The sequence below is a fragment of the Macrobrachium nipponense genome, chromosome 25 (genome assembly GCF_015104395.2).
Source record: "Macrobrachium nipponense isolate FS-2020 chromosome 25, ASM1510439v2, whole genome shotgun sequence".
In the NCBI taxonomy this organism is placed as follows: domain Eukaryota; kingdom Metazoa; phylum Arthropoda; class Malacostraca; order Decapoda; family Palaemonidae; genus Macrobrachium; species Macrobrachium nipponense.
In genome coordinates, this window is record NC_087214.1 from 25,602,267 (window position 1) to 25,629,044 (window position 26,778).

Here is a 26,778-nt window from a genome sequence, read left to right on the forward strand (position 1 = left end):
GGTACTTTTTCAGGTTATATAGACCTCCCCTAGGACTGGGTTAACTGATGTAACCTGGAGTGACATAGAGAACAGTTAATAGTCCCTCCATGATTTAAACGTAGAGATTTTTGGAGCTCGCCTATAAATGTTTTTATTCACATTTTTGGAATTTACTAAAACTTACTAACCAACCGCTTGAAGGAAGGGGGGAAAAGCATATTGAATTTTTTCCTGGCCTAAAATGAAGGTGGTATGTTTGTAAATTTCTTAGGAAACAGTTGTCATATTTTGTCAAATTGGCCGGTAAACCTAATAAGGTTAATAACCAAAGGCCCCTTTGAACTCCTATTATTTGTACCTCTATGAGCCCTTCCAACTCGATTATCCTAGATTGTGTAGGTCCCACTTGCCTAAGACAAAGAAAAGGTCAATCAATATCTTTGTGAAAAAACCCTAATAATGTTGCCCTAAAACCTCAACTGATTTCCTATTGCACCTTCGAGTCAAGAATATTTCCTCCTCTAAAAATGTTCTTAAACCCACTTACCGCGAAAGTTATTTTACAACTTACGGGGTTTTCCTAAGGAAATCCAGTTGTGATAGTGGGGTACCAAGTTTTACTAGTGAATTTTTTGATTCAGAAACAAAAACCCTGAATTGAGTTGTGTATAAAACAGTGTCTCTCATCTCCTTATCAACCCAGAATCTCAGGGGAGTCTTAGAAACGGCAATCATCAGACTTTAAAGTCGTTTTGTTTTAGAAATTTTGTATTTGCAATCTGAATCTGATTGGGACATGAATGGCATAGGACTTTAAAAAAAAAAAACAATTTTACTATTTGTAATTAGGGAAGTACTCCTTCTGAGTCTCTAGGTGGTTTAATCAACCTTTTGAAATGCTATAGCTGGTCGTAAAGTACGTGGTTCGCCTTTACAAGTACTTAAACGATACAAGTTACTTGACAAGTATATAACCGTAGAGGCTATAACAGTTGAGTCCAGTAACCTACAAGAAATTAAAGGGAAATTTTGGCAAATAAGATTCAAATTCAATTTTAAAATTTTGCCCTAAACAACTTGTGTAAAAAGCAAAAAGAGATGACAAAATTAGGTATGATAAAAACAGTAAAGAATAGGAAGTTAATTTTTTTTAAAAATGGTGGGTAGATTTAGTCCCTTGGCCTTCCTATCCCATTACTGGTTCTCCTTTTACTTTTAAAGTAGTTTTTCTGGCCCTTTATATTATACAAGAAACGTTTAAATAATCAGAATAATTAATCATAAAAACTCCAAGATAGACGTAAAACGCCTCATGTTAGTCCATGTCCAATTCATGCTTAAAGAACTAGCATGCCGATTTCCTCTGCTGCTCTATTTTGTTCCCAGAGAACACAGTATATTGTAAAACAAAAGTCCACCACCTTCAGGATGGTAAATTCCTTTAGGTCCCAAATGAAATCCCCATCTTGGGCTGACTTTTCTAACTAAAGAAATCTTAGAAATCTCTTCCGCAGTATCTACAGCACCTAAATTAGAGGGCAACGGTTGTGGATATTAAGGAATCCATGCTTAACGCACCGAGTATGAATGATGTATTGCAGTGAATAATCCTCCCCGAGAAATGCAGTGTTTATTTCCTCACGACCGATTGATTATTTTGTCCTAGGAACTTCGTCCTATACGACAAAACTACGATCGAACCAACTTTGAAAAACGGAAGGTAATTGCAAGAAGAGGTCGAGTAGCTACTGAAGCCAATAAACTTGCTGTGCCCCTATCAAGTCTCCTTCGGGCTTCTTCCCTTGCTTACTATGCCTGCCCAAGTCTAATGGTAAGGTCCAAGGTTATGTTTACCGAACTATAGAAAATTAAAATTCGGTAACCATAAAGACAGTTATCCCCTGCCCACGTATTTGATGATATACTTGGACTCCATTGGTAACGTCGAATAATTTTAACCCACGTCTATATGCTGAAGGGTTATTGAATCAAGTCCCATTGTCAGGGAGAGCGAAGGAGGATGATTCCGCATTTATTACTCCCTTTGGGCGGTTTTCCAATATACAAAGACTTTTCCTTTTGGTCTGTGACTAACGCACCTGCCACATTTCAGAGAATGACTAAATGAATGTCATAAGAGATGCTGGATGTGTTTTACGGTTACTTGGATGACATTCTTAGTAGTATCTTGACCATGGGAGGAAACATCCTTTGTAAAACTGTTAAAAAAAGCCCCCCCACCTTTTCCCCCCCCCCCCCTTGATAGATTTAGAAGGTTTGGGTTTGAACAATTAAATCTTGCTAAATAAAACTTTGCTAAAAGCTCCGTGGGTAAAGTACTTGGGACAAGTTATTGGAAAGCGGGGAAATCTTTGCCTAAAACCACTAATATAGAAGCTATAGTAAATTATCCCGTACCTACAAACAGAAAAGAAAAAAGTTAAATGAGATTCATTGAATGAACCTCGTTATTACCGTAGAATTTTGCAAGAATTTCAGTAATGTAGCTCATCCGTTGATAAAACTTGACTAGTACCAAGACTAAATTGCGTATGGGATGAATCTTGTTTCAACGACTCACCTTCAAACAGATCAAAAGCCTTACTTTTGCTGTAAACCAGTATTTAACTACTCCTGATCCTGTTCAAAACCTTTTGTTCATCCAGGTAGTATTGCCATGTTACCTACGGTTGTTCGGTTGCTGTCCTCCATACAAGAGAAAGCCTGAAACTAACTTGCTTCACCCTGTGTCCTTTACCTATTCATCGGCAGGGTTGAAGAAGCACCAAAGGTCGCGTATCTACTGTGAGGAATGAAAGAACTCCTAGCTAATAGGTACAAATCGCCTTGCAGAAAATACAAGTCTACGTTTTCCACAAATAACCCCATTAACTGTGTTTACCCAATCCGACCTAGAACCCCCGCGTAGTCCTTGAACAGAGCTCGAAATGTTTAACCAGAAAATTTTTAAGATGGTCTCTCTACTTGCAAAACTTCAATATCATTGGGTTCCAGCACAGTTCGAGGTTCAAGACAATCCGTAATAGCTTTTGAATGCCTGTCAAGAACACCCGTACCGACCAGGGAATATCGTACCTTCCATAGGTTACGATCTCTTCAGCGGGTGGAGGAGATGTCAAGTACCGGCCGGCCTTCCTTCATTAATTGAACGGATCCCGTGTACATATTGTATATACCTAAATAAATAAACTAATGGTAACCTTCTTTTCGTAAATACGTACGAAATCTTGAAAATTAAGTTAAAATGTTAAAAGCTCTCTCCCAGTAAATCCCTTGTAAAACTTACCTTCTGAATTCCCCCTCCTGTCTCGTTTTCCTCCTTACTCCCCCTCCTCTCACCCCATGCCCACCCCCCCACACGTTTTCCTTCGCCCTGGCTTAATTTGCCACCCCTGGTGTTTGGGTCTCGTCCCCCAGCTCCTGCCTCGTAAGCGATTGTTAAGAAACGTTCTTCTGATCATTGTGAGATACGGTTATTATACCATATGATATTTTGGATTTGGTATTGGTTGGGCAGAAATATTTAGTTTATTATGTTGTTTAATTTTACGTTAATTAATTGGAATGTTTTGATAATGTTAAGTTTTAATTACAAATTGTAATTGTTTTCATTTTTGTTTTTTTCCATAATAACCAATTGTTAGTTAAGTTTTGTGGATTTAACTTTGAACCTTTGACAATATAATATATTTATTTATATATTATGTTTATATATATATATTATAAATATATTTATATATCTATACTATTATATAGATATATATTATTATATTCCATGCAAATGCTTGTCACAGTTAATGGTCCGCTTTCTCCTCTCTCTCTCCTCCTCAACTCTTCGTTCTGTCGATCTCCTTCCCAGTCTCGTCTCTCCTCCTCCTCGCTCGTTTATTACGCTTTTGTCGTGTAAAGAGCATAGTGAAGCTTAAGAGTTAGAATTGTCTTTCAACTGAGTCATCAAGTCCACAAATGAACGAGGCAGCTTTTGCTTGTCCAAATTGATGTTTGGAATTAAATTATTTAATCATATTGGTAACCAGGAACGAGAATTTGTTGTGACATGAATCCGACGGTCGTTCAGTTTGCAAACATTGACGACCGAAAAAAGTGCAGACAGGTTGAAAAGTGAAAGGCTGGAAAGTGGGTCGTGGCCAGGGGCCCGAAGGACGCTTGACACGACCTTAAGTAACAAGCCCAGAAAACCTACAGTGGCGCCACATGAGGTTACACCTGACGGCACTACCTTCCTACTGAAGTTTGCTGCTGGGTTGTTTGTGACGGCAGTTGAGTAAGAAAAATCAATTAATCAGTCCATTAGAAACAGTCCCTCTTTTTCCTTAGTCCCGCCAGTTTTCGAAGTTGGGTCGTCGGTCGCCTGGGCTACATGGGAGCGAATCAGGTTAATCCTCCCAGGAGGCCATTAGCACTTTAGAAGGAAGTTAAAATTGGAATGCAAGTAAAAAGTTAATTGACGCTTATTTTTTGTGTTTCAGGTGCACCTTTCAGCCGTAGTCCTTCGGGACAATTATTCAGTTATTTTTTATCTGTGTATTTATGTCAAATGGGTTTAATTATCTGGTTTGCCTGTTTGAGATGTTTTTTGATGGTTTTATTATGTTCAACCTTATTTCATTTCCTTTTCTCTGATTTCTCCATTTCTTTCTTCCCAATTTGGAGGCTTTGCCAAAATGTTAAACGCTTAATGCATTTTTTGCAAATTATTATTAGTTATTATTGCTCTATCACAGTCCTCCATTTCGACTGGGTGGTAAGTTTATAGTGTGGGGTTCCGGGTTGGCATCCTGCCTCCTATTAGGAGTCCAGCACTTTTCTTACGATATGTGGGACCGTTTTCTAATGGATCAGCACTCTTCTGCATGAGTTCCTGGAGCTACGACTTCAGCCTCTATTTTTTCTAGATTCCTTTTCAGGGATCTTGGGATCGTGCCTAAGGTGGCTCACCTATGATTAATGGGTACGATTTCCAACTGGCATTATCCCATACGTCCTTCTTATTTCTATTTTCCCAGATCTTGATACTTATCCCATTTTTTTTCCCTCTCTTTCTCTTCAAAAAACTCTGGTGTCCCATGGTATTGGCGAAACATCAATGGAGTGATAACTTTCTTCATTGACTTTGTCAATCAACGTCACCGTTCTGGTCTGTTTGCACGTATCAACCCTGTCCGTTCCTGATACGCCATAGTCCCAGAGGTAATCTTTTGGGCCTGATCGTTTTTCTTATCACTCACTCCCTCGAGGTTTGGTGCTCGTACCACTTATTACTGCAAGTGGTAGCTGATGGTTTCTTGCACAGGCTCCAGTGGAGGGGCTGTTTGCCCCTGAAACGGTAATCATGCCTCTTTTTGTAGCTGGTTCTGTGCAAGTGCCGGGCAATTCGCTTGCTATGTTTGGTTTTATTGGTTTTCATTTTTTGTATTGCACGTTCTACATCTGGGATGGGGAGATTGTTATTTCCATCCTATACTATTCGTTCTTTGACATATCTGGTTCTTAGGGCCTGAATCTTGTGCCAGCTGTTTTATCATTCCTTCAGTTTCCTTCTTTAGCTCTCCCCTCTGTAGCCATTGCCATGTGTCATCACTGGCTAGTTCTTTAGTCTGTCTCATGTATTGTCCGTTGCATTGGTTTGTTGTGCCAGTCCTCTGTTCTGTCTGTCATTCTCCTGTCTCTATATTTGTGGGTCTTCGTCTACTTTTATTAGTCCTTCTTCCCATGCACTCTTTAGCCACTCGTCTTCACTGGTTTTCAGATTATTGCCCCAGTGCTCTGTTCTCGGTGTTGACGCAGTCCTCTATACTTAGTAGTCCTCTCCCTCCTTCCTTTCGTGTTATGTATAGTCTGTCCGTATTTGCTCTTGGGTGTAGTGCTTTGTGTATTGTCATAGTTTTCTTTCCTGGTTTTCTGATCTATGCTGCGGAGTTCTGCCTTCGTCCATTCCACTATTCCTGCGCTGTATCTGATTACTGGCACTGCATATGTTTATGGCTTTTATCATATTTCCGGCGTTGAGTTTTGACTTGAGTATCGCCTTGAGTCTCTGCATATATTCTTTCCTGATCGTGTCCGTCATCTCTTGGTCTTTTTATATCCCCTCCTTCCATTATTCCCAGGTATTTGTATCCTGTCTCATCTATGTGTTTGATGTTGCTCCCATCTGGTAGCTTTATCCTTCAGTTCTCGTTACGTTGCCTTTTTTGTATGTTGACTAAGGCGCATTTTTTCTATTCCAAACTCCATCCTGATGTCCCCAGATACAATCCTTACAGTCTGGATTAGGCTATCTATTTCCTTGATGCTCTTACCATACAGCTTGATGTCGTCCATGAACATCAGATGGTTAATTCTGTTGCCTCTTTTCTTGAGTTGGTACCCGGCATCCATCTTCTGTAGTACTTTTGTCATGGGAATCATGGCTACTACGAAGAGTAGTGGGGACAGTGAGTCGCCCTGGAAGATCCCTCTCCTGATATTAACCTCTGCTAGTCTTATTCCAGAGCTTGTAGTATTGTATTCCAGTGCGCATTGTATTTTGAGGAAGCTGATGGTGTTTTCCTCTGCCCCATATATTTTCAGGCATTCTATCAGCCATGTGTGGTATCATGTCGAAGGCTTTCTTATAGTCTATCCATGCCATGCTTAGGTTGGTTTTCCTTCTCCTACTGTTCTTCATTACCATTTTGTCTATCAGGAGCTGGTCTTTTGTGCCCCTACACTTCCTTCTGCAGCCTTTCTGTTGGTGGGGGATGGTGTTTGTCTCCTCTAGGTAATTGTATAGCCTTTCACTGATGATACCTGATAGTAACTTCCACATTATTGGTAGGCAGGTGATAGGCCTGTAGTTTACGAGAGGAGGCGATTTTCCCTTACTCCTGTCTTTTTGTACTAAGGATGTTCTTCCTGTGGTCATCCATTTGGGTGCATGGTGATTTGAGATACAATGCTGGAGTTGTTCTGCTATTCGTGGGTGTAGGGCCTTGAAGTTTTTGAGCCAGTATCCATGGACTTCATCGGGACCTGGGGCTTTCCAGTTTGGCATTTTCTTTAGTTGGTGTCTGACTGTGTCTGTCGTGATCTCTGTGAATCTTTGTTTTATTCTCCCTGTTTCTTCTTCCTTGACTTCCTGGAGCCATGTTGCATGTTTGTTGTGTGATACCGGATTACTCCATATGTTTTCCCAGAGTCTCTTACTTGGTTCGGCTTCAGGAATTTCTGGGTGGTTGTCTTCCCCTGTTAGTTGGCTGTATAGTCTTTTCTGGTTGGTTCCGAATAGTTTGTTCTGTTGGTATCCCTTATTCCTGTTCATGTACCGTTGGATCTTATGTGCTTTGGCCTTAAGCCTCTGTTTTACATCTTCTATTGTGTTGTTTAGTCCCCTCTCTTGTACTTTGTATTTCTCGTTGAGTTCCTCCCTTGTTTTCTTGCTTCTTAGCCTTTTTTCCGCCATCTCTTTCAGTTTACTCAAGTCAGATCTCATCACCATGATTTGCTTTTCCAGGCGCCTCTTCCAAGGAGGTTGCTGTTTTGGTTTCTGTTGGGTTGGTTGTGCTGGTGTGTTGGTGTTCGAACTCCCATCAAGTTCTGCTCTAATCTTGCTCCTGCATATACCAAGTTATTTGTTTCTGTGATACTGGTGGTGTGTATTATGCCCATTATTTCATTGACCTCACTTGTTTTCTCCCTTAATTTCTTGGTGTTGTAGGCTTTCATGGAGGGGATCTTTGTTCTCTCTGTATCTGGCTCCATCCATTGTCTAATCTTTTCTACCCATTCCGTCCTCTCTGTTACTTCGTTGGTGTTTCTTATTATTATTATTATTATTATTATTATTATTATTATTATTATTATTATTATTATTATTATTATTATTATTATTAGGGAAAAACTCTCTATCACGAGAGTATATATAATGTTCTAAAGGGTCCACAATAATACAAAGTGTAAAAAGTCCGTGTATAATTTTGAAGACTTTACAGAAAGCTTTCGAACCCTTCCTTGGGTTCATCTTCAGTCCAAATGAACAATAAGTTACGACAAGTACAGGGGTAAATTTAAAAAACAAGAGTCGTTGAAGATCGTTGACAACGGTCGTTAGCTCGTTAATGGGCCAGGTGATGAAGAAAGAGGGTAGTAAACAACAACTAGGTGATACCCTCTCCCCTATCAATCCTTCTGGCTGCAATCCTGTTGGATCTTCGTACAGGTTGTTGCAACATTACATGAAGTCCTTCATCCCAGGGCGTAGATTAGGCACCGTTATCAGACTCCCCCGGGGCAGCGGTTACCTGGACTGGAAGAGGCAAGGCAGAGGCAGCATCAGGAGAGGGAAAAACTGAGCCTGTCCTACAGTTAAAATCTTTTAAAAACATATTAGTAATATAAGAATTAACAAATGGGTCTTCGTTGACAAAAGACTTGTTTCCTTATAGCAGCTCCCTCGACTAGTCGTCTGACATTTACATTGTTACTTTTAAAGATAATTTTAGCCTCGTTCCAGTTGGGTCTATGATCATTCCTGAATGCATGTGCTACTATTGCGCTGTTTTGTGATTGTAGTTCATAAGCTCGCTTATGTTCGCCCAAACGTATATCTAGTCCCCGTCCGTCCACTTTCACCAAAATATTTACTATTACAATCCATACACGGTAGTTCGTAAACGCCTGGGACTATGGGATTTTTATCATTGTTATTGTTTCTTACGAGGGAACGTCTTATTGTATTTTCATATTTGAACACAATTTTAGTTTCCTTCTGACTTTTGTTGATATGTCCACTTATATTCTTTACTTCTGGATTAAAGGGAAGGGACAAATATCTTTTTGGTTTTTCCTTAGTATTATCTCTCAGTCCATAGAACGACTTCCTTGCTCGCGAGATTGCTTTCTCAATGAAGTGAGGGGGATATCTGAGACTTCTAAAAGTAGCCGTGATGTGTTTAAGAGAGAGAGAGAGAGAGAGAGAGAGAGCACAAATATATCAATGGAGAGAAAGATATTACGCAACCAAAAGTATCATTAACTTTTCCCTTTGAATTGCTAGTTAATCGGAATGCCTGTCTCTCTGGGAAAATACTCCTACTCTCTCTCTCTCTCTCTCTGTGTCTCACACACACACACACACACATCACACACACACATCCTCTTGTTTAACTCGAAACTCTCACATACGCGAGAGGTTCCGAGACGTCTCTGACGCCGAAGCGACGAGACAATGTACGAGACGAATGTCAACATCAGCATTTTACTTGCAAATATTCTTTTTCTTCTTCTTCTCCTTCTTCCTCTGTTTGTCGGTGTTGACGCGTTGGAGGACGAGGGAGAAGCGACTACCAATCAGACTCCTGTTTCTTGTGTCGATTTGTCTTAGAGTTCTTGATTTGATGAGCAAACGGAGGTTCATATGTTCGCAGTACTAAGGGAAGATGGTGGAACCCGTTTGTGGACAAAGGATCTTTTTAGAAATCAATGAAAGCTTGTTTTTTGTCTTGACAAGGAAGTACTATTTGATGTAGAAATGGGGGAGGGATGTTGATAGTACTAAGGGAAGTTGCTAAATCAGGTCTTTGGTTAAGAAAAGTTGCAGGAATTACCGGAAGTAATTGGAAAAAGGGAAGCCATATATTTTGTCTAAAATCTAAAATTTAGTCAATTAATAAACCGTAAGTAGGCTATGGAGACGTGAAACAGCTATAAATATAATGATATTACAATGGTAAGTCACTTTCCCAAAATATTACATCCCATTTTCTGTCAAAATCACTAAACACGAAAGTAAAATAGAAATAAAAAAGAAAAAGGTAGAGACATTTCCAGCCAGTTAACCACAAGAGATTTCACCTTCCATTCCTGCCAATAGATGGCGTCACTCTGCGCCTCTTCTCTTCTTCGTTCTTCATCATCATCGTCATTAATGATAGCTGGTGGTAGACTGGGAAGGGGGAGAGGAGGGGGGTGGTGCCAATGCCCCTTCCCCTCCCCCAAAACCGATAAGGGAAAATAGATAGCAAATTAAATCACAGGACGTCAAGGCATCAGGTCTCACGAAAAGTTATACAGACTTTATGAGTCGAATTACATCGTGGGCTCGGTTTAGCAGATTGCAGTTAATGATTCTTCCTTTTTTATTCAGTTCGTGTTCCACCGAGATTTGGTCGTGCCAAGAATCTTGCCGACTCGTTTTCCCTCTTTTAATATGTCCAGGTTCGGTATTTACTCCTTTTTCCGCATGAAACAAACGTTTTATTATCGTGAAGTACAACACACACCTTTTCCAAACAAGTTTCCGCAATTCTTTTCTCATGACCTGTCGTTTTCTACGCATGCGGGTGCGCACATTCATATATATAGATATATATATATATATATATATATATATATATATATTATATATATATATATATTATATATATATATAGAGAGAGAGAGAGAGAGAGAGAGAGAGAGAGAGAGAGAGAGAGAGAGATCATATATAATATATATATATATATATATAGAGAGAGAGAGAGAGAGAGAGAGAGAGAGAGAAAAATGTAATTTCTTAGTAGCTTTTGAAGTTGCATTGACAGAATGTATAGCAGTACATCTTTAAAGAGAGAGAGAGAGATTCCCACACTCTCTCATTCAAAACGTTCCTTTGATACCATTTTTAGTTTTCTGTAAAAGAAAACTTTTGAGATGGCTTTGTTGTTTTCTGTCCGGCCTCAGATCTTTAAAAACTACTAAGGCTGAAGAGCTGCAAATTGGTCTGTTCATTATCCACCCTCCAATCATCAAACACACCAAATTGCAGCCCTTTAGCCTCAGTAGTTTTCACTTAAAGGTAAAATTTAGCCATAATAGTACTTCTGGCAACGATATAGGGCACGCCACCACTGGGCCATGGTTAAATTTAGATGGGCTGCGGCTCATACAGCATTATACTGAAACCACCGAAAGATGGATCTATTTCATTTTCGGTGGCCTTGATTAGACGCTGTACAGAAAACTTGATTGCGCAGAATTTTTACTTGTTATGAATGGCAATCAATTTCCAGCCATCTGACAGAAAGACCTGTTCCAGCCACTGGAAAGGGGAATTGCATCCGACGCTTTGGGTACTTTTGAGACAAGGAGGACAAACCGGAAGAGAAAGAAAGAAAGAAAGAGAGTGTCTTTTTATTTTTGAAGTATCGGTTATCGAGAAACAAGTGTCTGCAACCGACCCTTTTTTTTCATTTTTGTTTCATGATTTTTAACCGGTGCACTCAAACAAGGTTTTTTCTTTTAGTATCTCTCTCTCTCTCTTCAAACTATAACACTCTCCAAAGCTGTTTTTCTTGGTCATGAAGTTTTTTTGTAACGCCCTACCCCAACAACGGCAGCTGGCCCTCGTCCCGTTCGTTAGCGAGGTGACACAGGTGTGTGTGTGTGTGGTTGGGGGCGGGGGGGTGGGGGGGGGGGGACAGGTCGCTTATTAAAAATTTCGGTAAAAGATGTTCGCAGTAAGAAAGGCGGAAGCAGCAGCTGATACAATTAACTGACTCCTCTTATGAAAAGGATGACTGCCTCTTATGAGGTAAAAGAGGAGGGAGAATTGGTGTTTATAAAGAACTGGGATTAAGACAACGAGAAGTAATGGTAGTTTGTTTATATATAACTAATAAATCTTTGTAATGATTCTCCCTTGGTCAAGCAGACTCATATTAACCTTTACTTACTAATATGGTTGACCTTTGAACGATTACTACTTGAATCTCTCTCTCTCTCTCTCTCTCAGACCTTGGTATGCCTTTATATATGAGCATTCTAATTCTCTCTCTCTCTCTCTCTCTCTCTCTCTCTCTCTCTCTCTCTCTCTCTCTCTCTCTCTCCAGAGTTTTAAGACTCAGAGTGAAAGATAATAGTGTGAGATCATTTCCTCCCAGAAGGCATCGGATGATCTCAGCCTCTTCACTGGGCAAAGCTTTGTCTGTTGCTTCGAGGGAACAGAATGGAACCCGTTTTCTTCAATGTAATCTCTGCAAAAGTTAACGATTCCGAGATTCCTTGGAATTCGTCCGATTCCCATCAAAAGCCGAGTTAGAATTGAGAGAGGTTCTCTCCCTGAATGAGACGATGGCATCTGGAAATTAACACGAAGTTCAGACTGTTGTTCCTCTTGGTACCTAGACCTAAGCTTCCTAATCTATACACAGTTCTTTTCCGGTGATCAGTTTAGGCCTAGTGTGTTTTGAGGATATTGATTCCAGTTCAGTTTTTTTAAAGATAAAAGACTTTAAGGTCTTCCCTCACTCACCTGGTCTTCTTTCCAAGATCAGGTTATCTATTGAGGCTTCCGCCATCTGCCATAACCCGTATTTTTTTTTTCTTCCGAAGTTCTTCGAGGAAACGATACCTTTGCATAAGATGATAAAAAACGGTCAAGAGTTTAGTCTGATTATATCGTTTTCTTTGCTGAAATTATTTTCAATGTTTTAATTGTTTATCAGTAATTTTGTTTTGTGTTAAGAGTAACTGGTTGTTTCTGTATATTATATAAATATTGTATGAATATATATGACGACGTTAAATGAATTTGATATACTTAAGATAAGTACTTCAGAGTTTCTTTTTTTTTTCATAAAACCTTTATGGGAGAGCAATTAGATTTTTCGAGCAAAATATATTTTGCAAAACCAAACCGAGGATTATTCAATTCTTAAGCTTTTCATTTAGTTAGCAAAGACAGTAAGTAAAAATGTGTAATTACTCAGCCCACAGCTCTGGACAAGTCTCTGAGGATGAGGCACTAGGCCTATGTCCTCTCAAATTGGCCCCCATTCACAGATTACTATGCTGATGGCGGTCAGTCTTTTGATTTCACATATTTATTTATAAGCCTTCTACTTTGAGTGTTATTGTACACGAGTGCTATATACGTGACTGGAACGAATATCTTTGAGTGGGACAACCGGAGACTTGGAAATATCCACCACTGATATCCTGTAGCCTAAGGACCTTTGCCCTCTCCTTTTCACCCTCCTCGAAGGCCCAAGAAGAGTCCTCTCATGTCCTTCGGAGGAATCGATAGATGGCAGATGTGATCACCTGTTATCGCTTCTTTTATCTGTTCCTCCAATCCAAAAAAAATAATAATAATAAAATAAAAAGGGGCTTTGTTTTTATGTGATTCGAAACAGGGAATTGATTGACATTTTCTAATGTTAACACCAATTCAGTTTTCGTTATTAATCTAATCTTTCTTTCTGGGGGAAAACTCGTTTATTTCGGGTGAGTTTTCTCCTCCTCGTATGGTAATCCATGGACCAGTATCTGGTCCTTTGTCACTTCTAGTAGGCCTGTGCGATATTTTAGGTGCCAAAATGACACTTTATTATAGAACTTTGTTGAAGCCTAATATACTGATGCTTAGAGGCCATAAAGAGGTAGAAATGGAATTTCTCTCTCTCTCTCTTTCTCTCTCTCTCTCTATCTCTCTCTCTCTCTCTCTATCTCTCTCTCTCTTTGTAGTCAGAGGTCGTAGAGGTATGAGACTATCGATACTGAAATATTCTGATTGAGATATGTAGGGAACTGCTTGCTTTCTGATTTATTCATTTATGCATTCATTTAATTATTTACTCATTTTTCGCATATTTATTTAGTCAGTTTTTATAGATTATTTTTAATTATTTATTTATGTATATATTTTTAAAGCCAGTCGCTCGTGTAACAAATCAAACGTTAATTCATAGTTGATAATGAGAGGCGTGGATGAATTTCCTGGAGAGAGAGAGAGAGAGAGAAAGTTGCCCTGCCGTGGCGTTGTATAGATTTATGTTATAAATCTCATTTAAAAAACTTTACATAGAATGTGGCTAAATAATGCTTCCCTATTTCATTGGGAGAACCAATCTTATTTGAAGACTTCTGTGAGAAACCATAATAAGAAAAGGAATGGTTTCTTCTTTGAATGCTCATTATAAACTCATTAGAGAGAGAGAGAGAGAGAGAGAGAGAGAGAGAGAGAGAGAGAGAGAGAGAGATAATGTATCACTTCCCTAAAAGTAGAAAAAGGAATTAAAAAAAATTTTAAAAATCGAGCGTAAAAACTCTGAAACTAAACGTGATGCTGTCTAAACATAGGAGGACCGACTCCTGTCCTGTGCCGTTGCCCCAAAAATCCCGATCAAAAGGAACCGAAAATAAAAGGACTCATTCGATAGAAGTTGACTCAACTGCTTCTATTATTCTTATTTTTTCTTATCCTTTTAAAAATTATTTTGTTCCCTCCTTTCCATTTTTATTTAGTGTGTTTTTAATTCTGCCTCACGTCTTGTCTTGAAGCACAGCATTGGCTGACTGATAGATTCTCTCTCTCTCTCTCTCTCTCTCTCTCTCTCTCTCTCTCTCTCTCTCTCCTGAAGGTAAAAAGCACAAACCCACAAGATGTTTTCCATCCCAAGTGCCTCTTCAACAAGTGAATATTCGCTCCGTGAGAACAATTTATAAAGTAAGGATTTGTATGGATATCTGAAAACTCATAATGAATATTTCAAACTGCTTTTGAAATAATGAAGCTGGCATTTTGCCAGCACGGGCTCTTGCTCCTGAAACCAGTCCTTAACATTTGAAATCACTGACCTTTTCTGTTTTTCTCCTTAATTTCATTTCCTCTTAAATATTCATTAATAAGAATTATATTTTTTCATCATCTGTAAATGACAGTTCCCTCATTGTAAATGGACACTGCGCTTGTGTTAAGCTAATATTTATAATGTATAAATGGAACGGTATAATGTAGAACATTATTTTTCCATCAAGCGAATGCTTATCAAGCGCTCATTCGTGTTTATCCTGGATATAACTGGCATCAGTGTCCACTGCTGTGTTAAATTAAACACAGGATCTGCGGAGGCGACGTCTGAACACTCCATTAATGGGAGTGTTTAGTCTGAATCCCTTTAATAAGTCCTACTAATTGTCTGTAAGGATGAGGCCTCTCTTACTGATTAATAGTTTTTAGACCTGATTCAGATTGGACTGAATATCCGTTTTATTTCTCCGTTTGGACAGTTGAAGCTTCGTAAGTGTACTATGGAGATAGTTGCAGTCTCGTGGTTGCGGCGTCCCTCAGGCCCCCAGCTGCGCCCTTAATGGGCTTTTACTTTACCTCCGTTTTCACCTCCTCTCTTCAATTGCTGTCTAGCCTCTCTAACTCTTCTTAATGCAAATGTGGGATTATCTGACCCAATTCCATTTTCAGACTCTTATACTTCATCTCCTATAGTTTCTGGAGCTCATGATTTTGCTGTCCAACCCCTCCAACTCCCTCGTTTCGCTCTTGGCAGAACGTGCCCTCCAGTGATTGGTTTGGCGCCTAAATTTCATAAAATTAATCTAATGAACAGTTATATTGGATTCCCATAGAGAGAGAGAGAGAGAGAGAGAGAGAGAGAGGTAGAGAGAGAGAGTATGATTGTATACACAACTTTCAGGTGATCGATTATGCGATCGTACAAAGATATATAAAAGAGAAAATATTTTCTCTAGCGATGAACGATTTTTACGTTACTGGTAGCGGCTTGCGCTCTAATATAAGTGATTTACAATGCGTTTACGTTAACTATTCTTTTAATGTAATTTACTTCAAGATTTGCGTTAATTTACTTAACGTAAAGTACCTAGCTCCCTATGACAAGTGAAATGGCGGTAAGGATTTTAAGATGTTAGCAAACATTTGTAAATGAAAAAGGTTACGTTAAGTGAAGGGAGAAGTGAAATGAAAACTTTTGCTCAGTGTGCGAGTGAGTGATGCTAAATGAAACGTGGGGGGGTTGAGCAGAGCATGGCTACATGCGATGGCTAACAGCTGATCGGTCGCTGTAAAAAGAGCGCACGATTTACGGCTAACAGCTGATCGGTCGCTGTAAAAAGAGCGCACGATTTACAACAAAATTCTAATTTGTTATTAAAAGCAAAACAACATTAAATTTTCTGACAGAATGATAGATGCTAGTATGAAGATTGATATTATTTACGTTAAAACATCAAGATATACGTTATTTGACTTGAATCATTGCTATAAAGCTTTAAGTGGTGAATTGCTTCCCTTGAGAACGAGAGATGGCTTTCCATTGTGAGTCCGCTCACGCTCCGGAAAGCTATGCTAGCGCTGCAGTTACCAACACGTGGAATGAGAGCTAAGTTGAAACGAATTCCCCTAACATTCACAAACGAAAGAATTGTACACTGCTTTTGCCGTAACTATTAGTAGAAAACCCCCTTAACTAGCTAGTCTTGCTAATACATGCAATGAAACCCTGGCAAAGCATTTCCTAGTTCTAACTAGCACTTTCTGGCATCTATCTAACACACACTCATGTGTCTCCTACACACTGAAGCCGGCTAACGAGCGAATTTTCCACGCCGCTGAAATAAAGCTCTTTGGCGCTCTCTCCGTCACACAATAATATTTCTAACTGAAATAAACATGACTTATTTTAAACACTTCTAAAATAATTACTTAACGTACCCTAAAGTGATAATGGTTATAATAAGAATAATAATAATGATAACCTTACCGTTTGTGAGTCGTGTGTGTCTCCTTGTGCATTTACAAATGCTTTTTTGCGATTTACGTCTTGTAAAAAATCATTTACAGTTTACGTTTTTAAGGGGATAACGCGATTTACACTTTTAAACAGCTCCTGGTTCGAATCCTTGGCTAGGTTCGACACTGTTACGTTTTGGGACCGGCTTGTCCAAAAAACGTAAGGGGAAAAGGAAAAAAATCATGGAGCACTTATGTCTTACCTTGAGATAACCGTAAAGGGGGGGTCAAGGTTGCCATGGAAACTCAGCTGATTAATCTAATTTACATTTATTTACAAGAAAACATTGAATGGCCTGAGATAAAGGCAAGGCATATAGGCCACGTGGGCAGAGCGCCGTGTGCGGTCGGGAACACTCGTATCATTTACAATATGGAAAAAAAAATAGCCAAATTCAACATCTACTGCAAAGCTGGTTTCCAAAATTCTGGTTTCAGGTAATACAAGCGCTTGCAAGGAGAGGAGCATGGACTCAGCATGGTCAATCTGGAAATGAATTCCCAAATTACACACAACATAAAATAAAAATTTCTTGGACAATATTACAGCTAATGCACTATGGAGAGCGCTTATCTTTAATCAGACACAAGGGGAGGAACTCTAGTGCTTAAATGAAATGCTCAATGAAGACTTAATCTTGGACAGGTCACAGGGGTGGCACTTGCTATGATGGTGGACAAAGGACGTCATTAGAGGAGTGAGAAAAGGGAAATTTGAAAATGGAAATAGCAAGATTCGTCTTGGAGAAATAGGGCTGGTTGGAATTTGCACTTTCGAGACGTCCTTAGTGGCTTGCACATATAGCGTGATGTTTGCTGAGGGTTCCAACCAGCAATGAAAAACAAAAGGGCTGACAACAAGTCAAGAGGTGAGCATGTCTGCCCGCTAAAGTAGCTTGAGTTGACAGAGGACGAATCAGGGCATTTGGGGGGGGGGGGGGGGGGGGGCCGGGGGGGGGGGGGGGGGGGGGGGGAGCGGGGGCGCATGGTACGAGCAAGGACTGCGGCATTGTCTGGAAATATGCAAAGACACAGCCAGCAGATTTATGGGAAAAAAGTCCTAAAGCTAGGAGTACCTAAAGCCTACCAAGCAGCCCATATAACCCCTACGACCTGCCCTTCTTACCCTACACTAGGTCTAGTGTTAACGGATTATTTCCCCCCCACTACAACAGACTGGCGCCGGGAATGACCATGTCTGGCCTGCTCTGAGGTTCCCTCCTAAAGTCAGCTGATGTTAGGAGTAAAAAAAATGGCTGCTCTTCTAGCAAATAATTAATTTATTAATACTGGGGAGACGATGCGATCAAAAAACGTAAATTATATATATTATATATATATATATATGTATGATATTTATATTATATATATATATATATATAATATATATATATATATTATAGTATATTATATATATATATATATATACCTATATATATATATATATATTATATCCCAAAAAAAATTCCCCCTCGTACATATATGAAAATCTATCAATTCCGAGGTAGAGCGAATTAGATATTAAAGGACATTTTGTAGCTCGAATGATTTATATGAATCACGTGATGTTATAAGTATTCATAAATATATTATATATATATATATATATATATATATATATATATATATATATATATATTGTGAGATTAAAATGTGGACGATAATTTCGTTCAAAGGGAGACACCGACGTTAGTAATGGGGGAAGAAGTAGAAGCAATATAATGAGAACACTTTAAATGTTGAATAACTTAACACTTGTATAGTGAATGACGTATCTCTTTACATAGTGAGTAAAATAACAGTATATAGAGTGAATAACATATATATAGTGTATAACATAAATATGTATATAGTGAAAAAGGTAACGCTTCATACAGTGAGTGAATAACGTAACACTATATAGTGTATAACATAACACTATATATAGTGAATAACATAAGGTCTGTGGAACCACAAGACCTCAAATCACCGCCATCCAGCGTCACTCTTCCGAAAAGGACGCGAAGGCCTATTTGTTAACTTGTCACCCCTCTCCCCCTACCCTCCCCCTCCCTACCTTCTTACCCCTCCCTCCCCTCTTAGGTAGTTGTCTATGTCACCTCCACTCATAAAATGCAAATGCACTGGAAGCCATTCGAGCAATGGAATGAGTTCCAACAATGCCAGCGACACATGACACATAATCCCCAGTGATGCTTTGTCTGTCTGTCTATCCTGGCGACGGAATGACGGTGGAATTAAATGGAAGGAAATATTTACGGACGAATAATCGATCCTGGAAAAGTCTTGATTTATTTGTCAGACGCGACTGAGTTTTTCAGCTCTTAAACAGGTTATATTGGGTCTCTCTCTCTCTCTCTCTCTTCTCTCTCTCTCTCTCTCTCTCTCTCTCTCTCTCTGCAATTTCCGGCCGCGATTCAGCAAAGCTGATTGACCACCATGAAACCTCATTGAGTGTTCTGTCTGTCTGTCTGTCCAGTGTCAAGTTTTCCACCTTTATTTAGAATTTGCTCTTTTTATATTTTGTCAGTGTCTGTATGAAATACTCTCTTGTTATCTCTTTTGTCCTCTTTGATGTATAGCTGTTTTATAATAGTATTCAGTAGAATACTCAAAATAGAATTTTCTTGTAGTTCACGTAACATTAAAATATATGAGGAGAAGATTACAAATGCATATTGACTTCAGTACTATACTCCTGTTATATAATCCGATTCTCTCCAAGTGTGAGATTTCGTTTTTTCATTTGCTGGTGAGTCAGTTTTGTGAAATGCCACTTGCTGGTTCAAAGGTGTCGTCTTGATCTGTACCTGTACTGACGTTATTTATTGATATGATAATTTTAAGGTTTAAGGTTTTAGAACAATCTCCTCTTGCTAGTCAAACCTTCTTCAAGTCTCGAGATAAGTCCGTATTAAAATCATTTGTAAAATCATTTTAAGAATATTTTAGAATATTGTGACTTGCTAATCAACCTTAAGTCTTGAGCTAAACCTCTGTTCTTGAGTTTGTTTATATAATAATTTTAAGAAGGTCTCCAGTCACCTCCTCAACTTCGACTCTGCCCCAAAACGATGGACAGAGGAAACATCAGAGTTGATGGAGGATGGATGTTACCATCACGGTTATCGCCTTCGCTGAACCAACCCCCCACCCCCACCCCTCCCACCTCTTCCTTCTCCCCCTCAAACCACTCACCCCAACCCCACACTCTCACATATCTTCTGTTGTTGTGAGTTTGGAGTGATAACAAAACATAGTAAAAGGGAAATATTAATGTTTGAATCACGACCCCGAAGAACAGGAAAAATGGCTGATGACTGCCGTATGAATTGCTCATTTTTATGTATTTATAGAGTTGTATATGTGGATGTTTGTGTATGAGAAATATACACATATATAAAAGATAAATATATTATTATTATTATTATTATTATTATTATTATTATTATTATATTATTATTATTATTATTATTATTATTATTATTATTGTCGCCGTAATTGTCTCATTATAGACGCCGATGGGAAAGGCAACTGGATGCAATTGACCGAAGTAAAAAATAAAAGGCTGGTGGAAGGATAAAGAAGAAGTTGCTCTCTGATCCTGAAGGATAATCAAGCCGACCCTCGATATCAATCCTCTCCCTCCATTCCTGTGGCAAGACCCTTCTTCAGCATCCTTCCTCATCCCTAGACGACGCTTCCTTTGAATAAGGATCATCTCGGCATCTCTCGTAGGTATAATTCAGCCCTGGAATAGAACCCTTGGTGGTATTGTTCGGATGTGGTCCCCTGAGGTATTATGGGACAAAAGGGCGTATATAATAATGTCCTCAGGCCCTGGGGATATTATACTGAAGGAGGTCGGTGCTTGGGGTTGGGGTGGGGGGAGGCTTGTGGTTGCGACCTCCTTCAGGAGTATTATGAGTTTTTAAAAGGGGAGGGAGGTGGTGGGGGGGGGGGGGGAATATTTCAGAGCAGTTTCTCAGTCCATTCCAATGAAGTTTCCGCGTTGGTTCACCAGACGGAATTCTCGGGAATTTATGCTGCTCTGGAATTGGGACTCCCTGATTTATTATTTATTTATTTATTACCATTTATTTATATTTATTTACGTATTCAATGTATAGTGTATTTATATGTTATAATATATATATATATATATATATATATATATATATATATATATAGATATTATATATATATATATATATATATAGATATATATATATAATGATGTTTATATTTTCCGTAATTTATTTATATTTAGATTATTTTAAGTCTGGCTACGTCTGATTTCTTCAGCAAGATATAATATCAAGAATTTCAACCTGATATAATTTCATAACATCATTTGCAGCAAAAATATTAACTACATTAATATCTCTAAAGATCTAATACTTATGATTTTCACTCTCGTAAAGGGGCTGATTTTGTAGCAATTCTGTCTTTCTCTTAAGGTGAATCTGTTAAAAGTCACGAAATAGATTTATAATCCGTTAGCAAATAGTAATAAGTTATGACAGGACTTAGTAGTAGAGTCCTAGACATGGCCTTTTCCGAAGCGTCTGAATTACAAGGCCATATTATGCTCTGAGGAAGAAAATGGGATAAAAATACACGTTTTTCCCCCTCGTTTTCCTCTTTTTCTCTTATCCTTCATTTTTCTCATAGTTTTTCTTTTTTTCTTTTCTTATTTTTACTTTCTCTTGAGGTTTTCATTTTCCTCTTATTCTTTATTTCTTATTGTTAAATTTCTCTATATTTTTTTCTCCATTTTTCATTTATCACAGTTATTTATTTTTCTAGGCTTTTGGATGTTCTCTTATTCTTTATTATTCTGTTGTATTTTTTAATCAACTTATATGTATTATTTTCCTGTTACTTTCGGTGCCTCATTCCTGGCCAAGAGGACTGACTGCTTCGGGAGCAATGGCCGTTTGAGGCCAGATGAATCCGGAGGAATATTTATATTTTCAGATACGACGAAGAGGGAGGAATAATAATGATTGAGGATTGAAAAGGAGAGGGAAGAGGAAGGGCTTGCGTTGTTACTGTCATTCTTGTGTGTGTGTGAGAGAGAGAGTAGCTTGTTTACATGGTCCCAGTCCTAAATTTCGTTTTGGTAAATCCTTCTCTCCTTTTTCTAATTCATTAGGACCCAAATAATAATAATAATATGCATTGACCTTCCTAACTTTCACTCCTTGTCACAAGCAATGTGTTGTATGTGTGTATTAACGAAAAGCAACGCCAAGAGATGTCTGTCTCTCTGTCCATTTTGAATATTTTGAAAGAGGTAAAAATCCCCAGTGCCTATGGTTTTGATTCCTTTAAAATTTAGTTTTCATTTTTTATTGCTAATATAATAGTAATTTGGTTGTGGTTCAGTGTTTATTTAGTATTGATTTTATTTACCTTGTCCTCAAGAGGAGAAATGGCCCAGCATCCATGGTTTTGGTCCTATGAAAATTGATTTTCTCAGCTTTTTCGAAAACGCTATTATAGTAACTGGGTTGTGTTTCCATATTTATCTCTAATTTTGTTTTATTTTTTTTTTTTTTCTTCAAAAATGTACGTAAGCAGTTTACAAGACACTGCTTGAACGAGTAAGAGGTTTTCCAGTGGTTCCTTCACATTTTTTTTTTTATACAATTTATCGAAAATACCAATATAATAGTCACTGAAGTTTTCTACGTTCATTTATAATTTTATTTTATTATTGTGTCTTCAGTGAGATGTATAGCTCTTTACACCAAGCTGTGTGCATGGGTTGCGTTTTCATAATTCCAACCTATTCACATTTTGATTGCTAGAAGATATTGCGATTCTTTATATTACCTCTATTTTTATTTTCACTGATTATTAATTTTCCCAAAAATGTTTCGACCTTATAAATACAAATAATGATTCTGATGTCACTTTGTTGGCTGTGAGAATATATAAAGATTTTGTTGACATATTTTGACTATTTCGGCTATATAAATGCAGATAGTGAATTTGAAGCCAGTCTCCGAAACACGTTGATCACAAACCTCTATGATATGTTCTTCATTGCCGAAGGTTTCAGTGTGAGGGAAAAAACGACAAAGACTTCTAATGGAAAATGCGATGGCTTTTGTAGCTGGAGGCTTGCGAGAAAGGAGAATTATATATATATTATTATATTATTATATAATATATAATACACACACACACAAAAGCCCCTATAGCAATAGAAACAGTGTCCCCGAAAACAGCATGTAGGGGGCATGCTTATTTGACAGGCGAACCATGAGTTAGTGTCTCCCTTTTGGAGCGGTAGTGCCGTCAGTGCACATCATGCGGTGCACTGCTGGCAGAACCAGCTGCACCCCTTTTCATTCCTTTTGCTTTACCGCTGTTCATATTCCATCCTATTACTCCTTTTAAACTTTTTCCTGTGAGTTTTCTTTTTTATTGCTGAATGACCTCATAGGTTCCAGCGCTTAGACTTTGGCCAAAATTCTATTTTCTATCCTATTCTATTTAATAGTGACGTCCCTTCACCCTGATTCATGCAAAGATGAGAGAGAGGGTTATAGAGTAGTCCACGAGAGTAAATTCTGTCGATGCGCTGAAAGAAGATTGAGGTTTGTGATTTCAAATGATGAGAGGAAAAGGCAGGAGAGAGCTTCCTCTGCTTTGCGAAGCCCGAAGCTCAGTCCAGACAGAAGCTCCTTCTCTCTTTCTGTCTGAACCGAAGAAAAGGACTTTGTCGTTCTCCTGACGATCTGCAGTCAGTCAGTGGCGGTTCCAAACCAGGTGGTGACGGGGCTTCGTCTTTTGTTTTGAAAGGAAGGTCGTCGATTGATTTGGATTGATTAATGACCTGTAAAACGCTCAGGTCAAGAAGCACTGGGTCCTAAATTTTGCCATTCAGTGCTTGAGACAGTGAGAAGAGGGAGCTGGAGTGGCTGGACAGCAAGATGGAGCGCTCTAGAAGATGAAGGAGAGGAAATATAATGATTTGAATGTGGAATTGGGAGAAAATCCGACAATTGCAGGAGGAAGTAACTGTTAGAGAGGTTGAACAGCAAACTGAAGAAATGTAAAGCACAAGTGGGGGCAGCATAGGACCGGAGGGACTGCTACCTACTGTCATGATGCCTGCAGTACACCACTTGAGCTGGACTGTTGGCCCTACCCCTCCTTAAGGGTCCAAATATGGAATTATTATTATTTATTGGAATCTTTTTCTTTGGTGATCAGAAAACGTCACCCGGATTCTGACTGTTTCCAGACTCTCCATCTTTCATTCAGGGTGAACTGTAAGCAGTGCAGGGCTAAGATGAATTTTAAATATGACATATATACTATTTTTTTTATTTTTTTTAGATTTATTTTTGATAATGAATGAATTAAATGGCACTCTCATGCAGGTACTGTAGGCATTACTTTAAGGTTTCCTTACAATCGTCCTTCGACCCTAGCTGAAACCCATTCCATTAATTTTGCTGTACCTCCGTTCATATTATATCTCTTCCATCTTGCTTTCCACACTCATAATGCATCTGAGAACTTTCCCTCCTTTTGCTTCTGTCAAACCTTTCTACTCTCAGTTTCCCTCTCAGCCCTTTGGCCTCGATTCTCTATTCCTTTAAGCGGCACTAATCCCTCAGTGCAGGAGCGAGCTTAATATTGGAGAGACTTGCCTCCGACTCCAAGAGGCTCATTCAGGTGACTAATTGAAGTGATAATTAGCTATTCGCTGCACATGATCCGTTGTCAGTCCCCTTTGGGACAGCCCTATTATTAATATTAATATCAGCTGACGTCAGCACTGCCGCGAATATGCAAATTCGTTCATTGTTCAGATAATCGACGCCTTCCTTGCGTATAATGATCATCCTGGAGTGGAGATTTCGGTTTGACTAATTGTAACTCTCTCTCTCTCTCTCTCTCTCTCTCTCTCTCTCTCTCTCTCTCTCTCTAGTTTTCCTAATCTTGTTTTAACGAAATGCTAATGTTATTTTCGTCTTGATTTTGTACTTTCCATCATGAGTGCATTTCTGTTTATTACTCAGAAATATTGAGTGAGATATATTGAGTGAAATTATCAGATAAATCAAGCGAATCACTCGATACAGGAGGACCTTATACTATTATGACCTTCCGTTGGCTGCTATCCCCAGAAGTGAGTCGATTATGTTAAGCCGAATACGATACAGTTTTCAAAAGAAGGTGGCTGGTTACATTTGCATTCCCTTTTTAAGCATATCGTGACTCATTGTGACCCATTACCCATCACACCAAACTACTAAGGTCTCTTGCAAGTTTCTCAGCTTTGATTATTCCCGAACCTTTTTTCTTTCTTCACTCTTTCTAATCACTAAAATCATTATAACGGGGTACCCAAAATCTTGAAAATTTTTCTCAAGTGAAAAATATGGAGACTAGAGAGAGAGAGAGAGAGAGAAGAGAAGAGAGAGAGAGAGAGAGAGAGAGAGAGAGAGAGAGATAGCTATGAGCTCCATCAATAACAAATTATCTTTTATGAAACAGACAGACGATAACAGTAAATTCCCGTAAGGGGGTAGTGCCATCAGTGCACCTCATCCGGTGCACTATAGGCATTACTGAAGGTTCTTTGCAGCGTGCCTTCGGCCCCTAGCTACAACCCCTTTCGTTCCTTTTACTGTACCTCCGTCCATATTCTATTTCGTCCATCTTACTTTCCACCCTCTCCTAACAGCTGATTCATAATTGAACTGCGTTGAGGTTTTCCTCCTGTTACACCTATCAACCCTTTTGCTGTCAGTTTCCATTTCAGCGTTGAATGACCTCATAGGTCCCAGTGCTTGGCCTTTGGCCTAAATTCCATATTCAACAGTAAATCCTCTTCTTTCATGTTTGTGTGTGTGTGTGTATGAGAGAGAGAGAGAGGAGAGAGAGAGAGAGAGAGAGAGAACGCGGACTTAATGACTACAAACTCACCTTCTAGACTGTATGCTTGACAGATTCATATAAAGTGGAACGTATATTTTTTAGTCTAGTTGATATCTACGAAATAAAAGTAACAAAATTGAAAATAAACTACACAACAGACAAAAGGGGCTTCTAGGTTAGGAATGAAATTAAGTCGTTCAAACTCACAATCGCCCAGTCTTTGTGCTTTGAACAAACCTCACCAAAGCGTCACTGTGGTTTCATAAACGCCAGGATTATATATATTTATTGTGTGATGCCATACATAAAACAAACGCTCTTTTGTGGAGATAGGGTCGTTTTGTGAAGGTTGCAAAGGGTTTGGACTCTCTCTCTCTCTCTCTCTCTCTCTCTCTCTCTCTCTCTCTCTCTTTACTTATTCTTCTTCTTTATTCCATTTTCCTCCTTCGTCCTCTCTCTATCTCTCTCTCTCTCTCTCTCTTTAGTTTTGGCTCTCCCTTCTGGACTTGAGTGGAGACTATTTTTACCTTTTTCTTTGGCCACATTTAATTAACTTTGTATTCAAAGACTTTTACCTTCAACCTCTGAGTAGGAACTTGTTTTGCAACATCTTATTTAACTGTACTAGTAACCAAATAAAGTACAAATTGATGAATGCACATAATAACATGGAGAGATGATTGAAACTCATAAGTCGTCTTCATATTTAAGCTTCATGGATTAGAGAGAGAGAGAGAGAGAGTCTAAACCTTTTGTAACTTGCATAAATAAAAAAAAACTCCTTTTCACAAGTCAGCGTTTTTTCTGACGTGACAAAGGGGAACAAAAGCGCCCCAAGAGATGTCCTTTGGTATTTCATAGTTCTCGAAATAAAACAGAAAAATCGTAATTAAAACGGCCTCCATAAAGGCTATGCTGAGCTATTGAAGGTGTATTGCTATCATAACAAGAGGAAAAGAAAGGGAGAAATAAAATCCAGAGAGAGAGAGGATATTGTATTGACTAGTAACTACGAGGAGAAATTAGAACTACCACCTTGATGCTATTTCATCAACTCTCTCTCTCTCTCTCTCTCTCTCTCTCTCTTAATTTATCTCCCATACTACCTAGCAAACAGTTAGACAAACGAATTGAAGAGAAAGAAAGGGAAAATATGGATAAGTATCAAGACCTGAAAATAGAAATAAGAAGGATATGGGATATGCCAGTGGAAATTGTACCCATAATCATAGGAACACTGGGCACGATCCCAAGATCCCTGAAAAGGAATCTGGAAAAAC